Genomic DNA, 12,380 nt, shown 5'->3' on the forward strand with positions numbered 1-12,380 from the left:
CTTTTTTATTTACACTTTTTTCTAACGATTCTGTACTTTTACGTCTTTTTTTAGGCTGCATAACTGTAGGGTGTTCCTGTGTCCCTGTATTTGATACATTTTCTAAAGAAGATAAAAAAGTTTCACCCTTATCTTTAGAGTCTTTTCCGTCGTCTTCTTCCTGCACTTCTTGTGTTCCGCTCCCTGCTTGATTCGAATGTTCGTTGGCTTGTTCGGTGAGAGACGTCGTGTCTTCGTTGCTTGTATCTGTGACGGAAGATTCTGATGATTCGTCGGTGCTGGATTCACTCAAGTCTCCACTGGATGATTCACCGCTGTCGCTGGAACTTTCAACGCCATCATCATGTTTCGTTTCTTCTCCAAGCTTCTCTTCATTAGTTTATTTTCCCTTTGCAGTCACGTTAGAGTCGTTGTTGATTATGTGTTTTACATTTAGTTGTCCAGCTTTTGCTTTGTTACTATATGATTTTGGACATCTAAAGTACGTATGGCCTTGTCCACCACATAAATTACATGTCTCACTATTGGTACATTGTTTCCCTTTATGACCAAACTCACCACACTTTCAACACTTGAGTTTAGTACAGTCTTTAACCTGGTGTTCATGTGAATTGCATATATAACATTGCTGCGATTGTCCTTGATATGTTATTTTGCCGTTGTAGGGTCCCATTGATATCGAGTTTGGAATCTGCATTAAACTTCCATTCGGGTTCATTTTCAGTTTAACTTTGTATCGCCGTATCCCATACCAAAGTCCGAACTGGTCAAGTGGTTTAAAGACAGGTTGTATGATTACACAAAACCTTGAGATATACTGTTCAATGTCTTCATCGGAAACTCTCCCTGTCCAGAACTTAACATATATATTTTAATGTTCAGTGGGGTTGCACAATCCAGCTCCCAATCCTTCCAAAATCCTTGGCTTCCTCCATTGTTAAAGATTTAAACAAAGTGTTGTAGAGCACGCTCTTGGTGAAAGATCAACTTGTAGTCTTTTTTATTGGGAAGTGAGATAAATGAATAAATGTCCGTGACGTTTAGCCATTGACTTTGCATTAGATGAGCACCGATAGTTGATCTGTTTGGAGCTTCATCTTAGCCTACATACCGGATTATGGCCCAATATTTTCCCGTTTGAGAAGTAAAAGTTCCAGTTGATCCCATAGTGGCCTTTATTTAAGGATTTCTCACAGTTTTGACGAAAAGGTGTCAAAGAAACAGCGTAATGCCACCCTTGCCTCTTCCTGACATTGTTACTGATCTCGTCGAGATGAAGCAAGTCAATCTAAAGCATGTGCTGTCAGAAGTGAGATTTGAACCCACACCTCCAGTGGACTATGAACTTAACACAGCGCCTTAGACCGCTCGGCCATCCTGACTCAATACATTTACCATACATAATAATGTGAAAATTTTAAGCAGGTCGTACAAATATTAGTCCGTGTGGAGTGAGGGTGGTGTTGATCACAACTCAGCTAGTCAGGATGGCCGAGCGGTCTAAGGCGCTGTGTTCAGGTCATAGTCTCCACTGGAGGAGTGGGTTCAAATCCCACTTCTGACACTACTTGCTTTATACAAATTCATGTCTTTAACCCATCATGTCAATTGAAAAAAATAAAAACTTTGGATGCTGTGTTTCAGTGAGCAATGAGTTTCGTGTTACGCGATGCCCTTAAATGATCACAATGTTTCTGCACTGGAGAATGCAGGCATCGACCCGGCTACCTCTCGCACGCTAAGCGAGCGCTCTACCATTTGAGCTAATTCCTCTTACAAAGAACCAAATAGGCAAATTTTTGCTCAAGTCCAATCATAAAGACCAATTCCAATACCAGGAGCCGAACTCTGGCAGCCTGGGTGAAAACCAGGAATCCTGACCGCTAGACGATATGGGAAACCGCAAGGCTCTGCACCGGCTGACACCAGCATCAGCCACTGTTTTCCGCTCTGCCAAGCCTTTGTCACCTTAACAAGACCTGCATTGTTGGATCTGGGGTACAGAGAACCACACACTCATCCAACTTCTTTCCTCTGACAAGCCTTTGTCACCTTGACAAGACCTGCATTGTTGAATCTGGGGTACAGAGAACCATACACAAGGAGTTAGAGAGACAAAAAAAGGCACAAGGTAACCGAGCCAGCCAGGAGTCAAACCTAGGATCCTCTGTCCCGTAGTCAGACGTAGTGATCGACCGATATGGGTTTTTTAATGGCCGATGCCGATACCGATATTTAGACGAAAGAAGTGGCCGATATATAAAGCCAATAATACCATTTTTTTACAACTAAAAAATACAATAATAATAATAATAATAATAATACAACAAAACAGAATTAATGATCTTAAATAAACATTTATTTATCACATAAAAAAATCACGTTCAAAAAATTAAATTAAAAAAATAAAAACTTTAAATAAAATACAAATTATTTCAAAGGTTTCAGTGCACTTAACATACACAAGCAGATAGCAGTATCTTTTTGTTTTTAAGAATGAACAAACATGCTTAGTGAAGACAGTTGCACATAGAAGAACTTCTTTTAAGGAGCCATTATTTAAGCACCAAACTGTGTGTGCATTGTGTTTGAGCATTTAGATAAGTAATCAAAATATAAATAAAATATTAACAAAAATATTTGTGAATAAAAAATAATGAAGTTAAAGTTAAAGTTCTCTGATGAGACGGCATGCAGCTACAGGCTGCAGGATTACAATCCTTGTTCTTGTGCATTCACTGATGTCTGCCTGGAGAGTGGCAAAATGGACACACGGGGCGCTCTAACAACAGCCAGACCAATGACTGTATACAGTCACTGAGCTGACGGAGGCAATGTTTAAATATCGGCCTTGTGCGCACATATATCGGCCGATGCCGATTATCTAAAAAAATGCCAAAAAATCGGCCCGATTAATCGGCTGGCCGATTAATCGGTCGATCACTAGTCAGACGCATTATCCATTGCGCCACTGGCCCCTGTGAAACCGCTTTCCTGAAGCTTCAGCCTCATTTCTGTCTCTTGCCTGAGAAGAGCATAGAAACCTTCCAAACATGGCATACAAAAGGACAGTGCCATGAACGGGGTTGCTGCGGCCACAACGCAGAGTACTATACGACCATGGCTTCCCAGCGGTCAGTCACTGGTGGCTCACGTTGGCTGCTGCCTGGTAGACTGCAGTCATAGTTTCAACAGAACAAGACGCTTGAGCAACAGCAACAAGGCGCCGAGGAACTAATAGGCAAAGTTTTGCTCAAGTCCAATCATAAAGACCAATTCCCATACCGGGAGTTGAACCCGGGCCGCCTGGGTGAAAACCAGGAATCCTGACCGCTAGACCACATGGGAAACTGCAAGTCTCAGCACTGGCAAAGACAAAGAAAGGGAAGCGCTTCAGTCCGATTTGAACACCTTTGAACCAACGGTCGCTGTGTCGCGGAGCCTGGGATTAGTTCTGCTGGCAGACAAAGCCATTTGTTCATGAATCAGGGCCTGAACAGAGAAACCGACCGACGTTGAGGTGATTCGGCTCCGGACCCTCCCCTGCAGTTTTCCTTCAGCGGACAGGTACACGTTTTTCAGGTGCTCACTTGTTGGCTTCGCTACCCTGTTTAATTTGTTTCTACTAATAATTGATAGTGTAGCACCTAAGCTTGCTAATAACAGTAACAAAAAGGCACTAACATTTAACTAGGTTCGAACAGCGGTATACCTTGAAATCATGAGAGGAGTTAAGGTGAAGTTAAACAGCTAACACATTTATTGCCACACAAGCAATGAAATATCACATACAGTGCTGCAAAAAAACCTTAGAAATAAAGAAATAAAATAGCTCTTACAAATAGGAATTATGTTAAGTGCAAGAGATCTTCAATTCAATACCACTCCTTATATTTAAAGAGGTATAGATTCAAAAATTAAGTTCTAGTCCTTGAATGTGTGTATTAAAGGTATTTTCCTATGGCTGTTTTACCCAGGTAGAGTAAATAGTGTGAGTAGGTTCTTATCTGGTCCTGGGCAAAAACTCTGATATATCCGGAGTCTTCTGTAAACGGTAGGCCACACCGCTTCTACGACCATCAACAGTTTCACAGGGCTGGGCTCGCCATCACAATTCTCTACGTCTTTCTGTGCGTCTAAGAAAAAACAATCTACACAGATAGTGCAGAACAATGAATGCTCCTATTCTTTTATGTTCCCTAAAATGAGATCTCATTAAGTTCTTTTCTTCATTTCAGAACATCTTATAACATGTACAAAAACTAAGGATGCACCTTGACTACAAATAATTAATTAACATTCATACATCACAGCAACATTGACATTTAACATGTAAGGAATTACCATACATCACTTCAGTATTGGTATTTTAGCACTGACTAATGAATTACTACTCTTTTCCAACTTTTTAGCTGTAACATGTGCAATTATCCCTTTAACATGAATTTGAATTGAACCATCACTAAACTCCATTAATATGTACATTATGATAACCAAAATATGTTCAATCATAGCACAGTTGTGCTGTAAATAATTAAGATGTATCAATCTAACCAAACTGAATGACTTAACAGAATATGTGCACTGTGCCTTTAAGGCTCCACCACGCTATTAGTAATTCTACTTGCTAACTAGCCACTAGCAAGCGATTAGCATAGCTATACTTTTAAATCATTTCGACAAGCATTAAAGAACATTCTCATAACTCCAATTGGTTTTTTATTCCTTCCATTTCTAATGAAAAGCGTATGAACTCAAAAGAAAGGTGTACTCTCCCTTTACAGTGGCTAGCTAGGCTATCAGAACAAATTCGCGGAAGTTTCAAACATTTATTACTTGACAGAAAACCGCCTCCCTCACGTTCATAGCTGGAACTCTGGTAAAAAAAAAAAAAAAAAACAGTTTATCAGCTCTAATATATGCTAAAAGTCAATATTTTAAACCATTATGTATTATTTTGTACCGATTATTGCTCAGCTGGTCTGCAGCAACCTCTCAAGATCTCTCAAGCCAAAAAGGGAAAAACTAACGAAGGTAAAGTCTTTTTCTACCACTGCGCCCTATTTTGGGGACGACAAGTAATTACACCTCTTAAATGACTTTTGAGGTTTTAGTAGCTCCATATTTCATACAGGTTACAATAGCATACGCTTCAATCAGGCTCTAAATCTCTTGAATCATATGCTAATTTCATGTTATAGTTCACCTACAGATTTATACTTCTATCATTACCACTTAGTTATGCCACTTACTTATTAACTGTCATTATATGTGTTATGCTTTGTTAGTTTAAGAAACATTACAACGATTCAAAACTTAGCGCTGTGGTTTTAATTACCTCGGTGAAAAAAATAATCGGCTTTATGTACTTACCCCAACAGAAAAGGACTGATATGTTATGAATTAGGTTTTTTGAAACAATTTAGCCTAACCAAACAACTAAATGTTGGTGGTGCCTCGTGAAGCTATTTATTATAAAAAAATAATTACATGCAAATCTCTCTTTTACGCTACAATAATGACCACTTCCCATACCCATAGAGAGACCAAAAAGCCATGAGGTAACCAAGTCAGCCAGTAGTCGAACCTAGACTGACCTGATTTTTAATGCTGCATTTCAGTGAGCAATGACGCAACGAGTTCATATTTCGTTTTGCCTTCAAGTGTTTTAGCTCATGTACTCTTTTCTATATTATGTGTTGCTTTTAAACCATCACAGACTCACAGTTTATTTAAGATGTTCATCTCAGCCTTTAGGACGAACTGAAAAAAACTGTCTTTGTAACACTGACAGACTTAAGTGTTAATGCTGCATTTTAAAAGGGAATGTTGTGAATATCAGCGGTTCATCTTTTACCAAGCAGTTCACTTAATAAACCATCAAAAGGTCACGTAACGATACAAAAAAGTGGTGTTAAAAATCCAAGACATTACAAATTTGGAAAATTAAAAGTTATTGCATGTTTGTCAATTTAAAAAAGTCAAACAAAACGATTAATTACAGAGCCTGAATGTCTTTGTAACACTTACAGACTGATCTGATTTTTGATGCTGTGTTTCAGTGAGCAATGACGCAACGAGTTTCATATTACGTGACGGCCTTAAATGATCATAATGTTTCTGCCCTGGAGAATGCGGGCATCGCTCCCGTTACCTCTCGCATGCTAAGGGAGCGCTCTACCATTTGAGCTAATTCCCCTGACGAAGAAACCACCTTTACCCTTTGTAATGTACTAACAGAGCAGAGCGTTGATGCTGCATTATGTAGACAAAATAGTGCAGGATATACCAACTGTTTAGTGCAGTGCAATAACAAAGCGGCTCTGTGAAGCAAGAACTGAAATTATAAAGCATGTAATTCAACATAAAATATGTGGCTATTAATATCTAAAACTCAGCGCATTATTAGGCTGCACATAAATATAGATTTAAACGATCCTCTATTTACTACAGTCTGTTTGCAACAGCTGGGCGTACAACTAGTTGGTGTGGAGAACATGTTACACATGTAGTGTGCTATTATTTCAAGCTGATCAAGTACATGCTATTTCACTTAGAAATATCTCACAAAGTACAAATTCTTCAACTTTCTAAATAAACCATGTAGTACGGGACATTACCGCTCACCCAACGCAGTAATAAATGACTCGCCCGAACAGGGACTTGAACCCTGGACCCTGATGCTCTACCGACTGAGCTATCCGGACTCTGCAACCTGCTTTAATCCTCACAAGGATGTGACATAAATTACAAACTTTAACATACTGTACGTTGTCCTGTAAAACTTCAATTAATATAAAAAGGTTTTATTGCCAAAAGTATTCACTCGTCTGCCTTCACACGCATATCAGAATCAGAATCACTTTATTTCGCCAGGTATGTTACACATACGAGGAATTTGCTTTGGTGATACACTCAATGATACACACAACAGTCCACATAGTAGTACAAACAATACACATAATAGTACAGACAATTACACATGTATGACATGTAACATAGAACATATTTAACAGACCCGACAGCACACGGACTGTTAACCAGTATTTACCAACATTTGCCCAAGAGAACAACTTTGGTTAAAAAGTGTTACAGCTCTGGGGAAAAATCTGTTAGCGTGTCTTGATGTGACGTGTCCTGATTATACGCTGGAGTTTGGCTCGTTCATGTGATGTTGAGGAACCAAACCAGATGGTGATGGATGATGTGAGGATGGACTCTATTATTGCTGTGTAGAACTGGATCAGCAGACTCTGTGGCAGGTTGAATTTCTTCAGCTGTCTCAGGAAGAACATTCTCTGCTGAGCCCTCTTGGCGATGGAGAGCGTGTTCTTTTCCCACTTTAGGTCCCTGGATAAGGTGGTGCCCAGGAACTTAAGTGACTCCACCACTAAGGCCATAGAGCCATTAATTGTGAGGGGGTGTAAGGAGGGCGCGTTGCGCCTGAAATCCACCACCATCTCTACAGTCTTTTGTGTGTTGATCAGCAGGTGGTTGTTGCTGCACCAGGAGACCAACTGCTCGACTTCCTTTCTGTAGGCAGACTCGTCACCATCGGTTATAAGGCCCACCACAGTGGTGTCATCAGCAAACTTAAGGATCTTTACAGCTGGTTCCTTAGAAACACAGTCATTGGTATAAAGACTGAAGAGAAGGGGTGAAAGCACACAGCCTTGTGGTACACCAGTACTTCGGTTCCGCTGGTCTGAAGTGTGTTTTCCTAGCTGTACCTGCTGTGTCCTATTAGTCAGAAAGTCCATGATCCACCGGCAGATGGCATCCGGCACTGACAGCTGGGACAGTTTGACCTGCAGCAGCTCTGGCACTATGGTGTTAAAAGCCGAGCTGAAGTCCACAAACAGAACTCGAACGTAGGTTCCAGGACTGTCGAGATGCTGTAGCATGAAGTGCAGGGCTACGTTGACTGCATCATCGACAGATCTATTTGCTCTGTATGCAAACTGCAGGGGATCCAGTAAAGAATTTGTGATGCTCTTTAGGTAGGCTAGGATCAAGCGTTCGAAGACCTTCATGACTACAGATGTCAGGGCTACAGGTCTGTAATCATTCAGTCCAGAAATGTTCATTTTTTTGGGGACTGGTATGATGGTCGATGTTTTGAAGCATGAAGGAACAGAGCAAAGTTCTAATGATCTGTTAAAAATGTGAGTGAGGTAGGCGCCAGTTGATTGCTGCAGTGCATAAGGGTGGATGGAGAGATTCCGTCTGGCCCAGGAGCTTTTCTCACCTTTTGTTTCTTAAAGAGCCTGTTAACGTCCCGCTCGTTGATGGTTAAAGGAGCCGGGGACAGAGGTGAGAGAGCCAGGGTGGAGGAGGAGGAGGATGAAGAATTAGCTGAGAAAGGCTGAGAATTGTCCTTATTGTATTCGAATCTGCAGTAGAACTCGTTCAGGTCGTTGGTGAGTTGACGGTCATTCAGGAGAAGGTGGGTCTTTCGCACCTTGTAGTTAGTGATCTCTTCGAGGCCCCTCCAGACTGAAGTTGGGTCGTTAGCAGCAATCTGGCTTTTCAGCTTTTCTGAATATTCCTTTTTTGCTGATCGGATACCTTTCTCCAGCTTGTATTTGAACTTTGACTTGCATATGAACTTGAGTGACTCCCATTCTTAATCCAAAGGGTTTAATATGATGTCGGCCCACACTTTGCAGCTATAACAGCTTCAACTCTTCTGAAAAGGCGTTCCACTTCTTAGTTGTATTCCACACAGATCAGCATGCAATGAAACTTTCCAACGCAATATTAACTGGATTCATATTATGCCATCTAGTGGACGATTGAATAGCCTACAGCAAGCACAAACAGGGTTTGAGTTCGTCAGTTAAAAAGCCAACAAGAAGGCTGTACCTAATACACTCATACCAGAGAAAACACACCCTAACATGCTAGTGCTGTTACAGTGCTAACAATGGTCCACCCACAAAACATTATTTGGTCAGTTGGAGATCTCATATGGGGCTCCCTTTCGATTGATATTTGATTTACAGCCTAGTGACAAAGTGTACAGTGCAGCAGATGGGTTAGAGTCAGTAAATTTATCATACATAATAATGTGAAAAGATTCAGGAGTTCGTACAAATATTAGTTCGTGTGGGGCGGGAGTGGTGTCAACAGTGTCCAAGTTAGACAGAATGGTTTAGTATGCAGTATTCGCTGGAGGGGTGGGTTCAAATCCCACTTCTGATAGCTCATGCTTTATACAAATTTACGTCTTTAACACTCTACCATACATAATAATGTGAAAAGATTAAGCAGTTTGTACAAATCTTAGTCGGTGTGGGCGAAAGTGGTATCACTGACATCGCAGCTAGTCAGGATGGCCGAGCGGTCTAAGGCGCTGCGTTCAGGTCGCAGTCTCCCCTGGAGGTGTGGGTTCGATTCCCACTTCTGACAATTCCTGCTTTATACAAATTTACATCTTTAACCCTCTACCATACATAATAATGTGAAAAGATACAAAAGTTCGTACAAATCTTAGTCCTAGTTAGTCTTTTTTTTAAATTATTGTTTCAATTGCGATTAATAATTTATAATCACTGATTTGTGAGATATCAGCAGTAGTAGATCATGTTTAACTGGTTTAATATTGTTTAAGCGCTGAATATCGGCTGTTTTTCGTGAGTATGTTGGGAGTTTTTCCATCCATTTTGACTGACTTTGAAATGCGCAATCTGGCAACCCTGGCTGAAGCGTTCATTCATATTTTGGAGCGATGTATGTTTGTATGCTAGAATATAAATAACATCTTTTACAAACTGCTGTATATTTACATTGACATTTTCTCTTCTGTCTAAACATTTTTGGAATTGGGTTTGTAAAAGTAAGCGATACTGTGGATAATATATTTAATGAGCTGAACTAACTGAGAGAAGCGCTAACGGTGGTGGAAGAGTCTAAAAGGGTTTGGAACATAGTCGTATCATCATAGCAGTACAACACAGTTTTGTCCGTAGCATCCGAAAATATCCAGAAGCTAATATACAAAAAACGTTTATTTTAATAAACTTACCTTGTTGAAAAAAGTATGACCACAAAATCTAAACAAACACAGTATCCGCTGCTGCAGTCTCTACACAAACATTTCTGCACTGAAATCGCAAGAACACATTTTACGGATATTACGGTAATGCACTGAGAACTCGTCCTACAGTCATGCAAGCACATACAACAGTGTGTGAGTTTACACTAATCAACCATAACATTAAAACCACCTCCTTGTTTCTACACTCACTGTCTATTTTATCAGCTCCACTTACCATATAGAAGCACTTTGTAGTTCTACAATTATTGACATGAGCACCACAGAGCAGGTATTATTTAGGTGGTGGATGATTCTCAGCACTGCAGTGACATGGTAGATATAAAGATATAGACATACTTTATTTGTCATATATACATAGTACAATGAAATTCTTTCTTTGCATATCCCAGCTTGTTTGGAAGCTGGGGTCAGAGTGCAGGGTCAGCCATCGTACAGCACCCCTGGAGCAGACAGGGTTAGGGGCCTTGCTCAAAGACCCAACAGTGGCTGCATAGCAGAGCCTGGATTTGAACCACCAATTCTGGGTAATAGCCCAAAGCTCTACCCACTAGGCTACCACTGTGGTGGTGTGTTAGTGTGTGCTGTGCTGGTATAAGTGGATCAGACACAGCAGCACTGCTGGAGTTTTTAAATACAGTGTCCACTCACTGTCCACTCTATTAGACACTCCTACCTAGTTGGTCCACCTTGTAGATGTAAATTCAGAAACTATCGCTCATCTATTGCTGAGTTGGTCATCTTCTAGACCTTCATCAGTGGTCATAGGACGCTTCCCACAGGGTGCTGTTTGCTGGATGTTTTTCGTTGGTGGACTATTCTCAGTCCAGCAGTAACAGTGTTTAAAAACTCCAGAAGCGCTGCTGTGTGTGTCTTATTGCAGGGAAGACACACACACACACCCATAGGGCAATTCAGTGTCTCCAATTAACCCCAGGAAACCCACACAGACACTGGAAGAACATGCAAACTCCACACAGAAAGGATGCAGAGCAGCCCGCCTGGGGATTGAACCCAGGACCTTCTTGCTGTGAAGTGACAGTGCTACCCACCAAGCCACCCCTTAAATCTGACTCTCTTGCATACATTTGTAATAAAATCTTCTGTCTTACTTAGCCTTCTGCTTCCTTGTATAGAAATAGGCTAAAAACAGGGGGTAGAAAGTCCTGCTGTCCACTACAAAGGACATTGAATGAAATTGCTGTACATTTTTAAATCTTTTGAAACAATTTGATTATTAGGAAAAGATTACAAGAAAGATCATGAGCTGCCACACACCCACAAATGTGACATTACTAAAAAGCCCAGGGTGTACTCTATAAAGTACAGTAGTACTCAAATGGATTGCATCAATGGTGCTTGTGTTAGAGATCTCGGACACATGTTCCCACAGGGGACAAAAATGAATTGCTCTGTCTCAGGAGGATATGTTAATTAAAGCTCATAATGTCACTCATTACAGTTTAATTTAGAAATACAAGATCTGATAACTGACCTTACAAATTTTGAAGCAGATCTGTGATGGAAATGTTGTGTTTCAATAAACAATAAAAGTTATCAGGAACAATTCCTTAGAAGGACACCAAAGGGGTTACCAAAAGTACAGTTGTTATACATCAGGTGTGCCCAATACGTCGATCACGATCTACCAGTTGTTCGCACAGTGCATACTGGTAGATCGCCCCTCATTCTAACAGGTCAGCGTGATTTACATGAAATGTGGCCACTGTTTTTCTAATTTGCGGTTTGCCTCCACCTAATTTATTACAGGTTAGAACATAACATTAAAACAACCTCTTTGTTTCTAAACTCACTGTCCATTTTATCAGCTCCACTTACCATATAGAAGCACTTTGTAGTTCTACAATTACTGACTGTAGTCCATCTGTTTCTCTACATAACTTTAAAACCTGGAGAATGCGGGCATCGGTCCCGCTACCTCTCGCATGCTAAGCGAGCGCTCTACCATTTGAGCTAATTCCCCTAATGAAGGACCCTTCTTTACCCTTTGTAAATTGTAATGTACTAACAGAGCGTTGATGCTGCATTATGAAAGGGCCAAAATAGTGCAGGATATACCAACTGTTTAGTGCAGTGCAATAACAAAGCAGCTCTGTGAAGCAAGAACTAAAATTATGATGCATGTAATTCAACATAAAATATGTGGGTATTAATATCTAAAACTGCATTATTAGGCTGCACATAAATATAGATTTAAACGGTCCTCTATTTACTACAGTCTGTTTGAAACAGCTGGGCGTACAACTAGTTGGTGTGGAGAACATGTTACACATGTAGTGTGCTATTATTTCAAGCTGATCAA

At 40.5% G+C, this 12,380-nt stretch overlaps 2 non-coding genes across 2 annotated transcripts; one reads left to right on the forward strand and one right to left on the reverse strand.

The window, feature by feature from the left end:
- Positions 1-3,276: 3,276 nt before the first annotated feature.
- On the reverse strand, positions 3,277-3,348 carry trnae-uuc (transfer RNA glutamic acid (anticodon UUC)). Its single transcript has one exon. It is a non-coding gene; the product is annotated as a tRNA-Glu (tRNA).
- A 5,980-nt stretch (positions 3,349-9,328) lies between these two features.
- On the forward strand, positions 9,329-9,411 carry trnal-cag (transfer RNA leucine (anticodon CAG)). Its single transcript has one exon. It is a non-coding gene; the product is annotated as a tRNA-Leu (tRNA).
- Positions 9,412-12,380: the final 2,969 nt, after the last annotated feature.

Source organism: Trichomycterus rosablanca, chromosome 10 (assembly GCF_030014385.1).
Source record: "Trichomycterus rosablanca isolate fTriRos1 chromosome 10, fTriRos1.hap1, whole genome shotgun sequence".
NCBI lineage: Eukaryota > Metazoa > Chordata > Actinopteri > Siluriformes > Trichomycteridae > Trichomycterus > Trichomycterus rosablanca.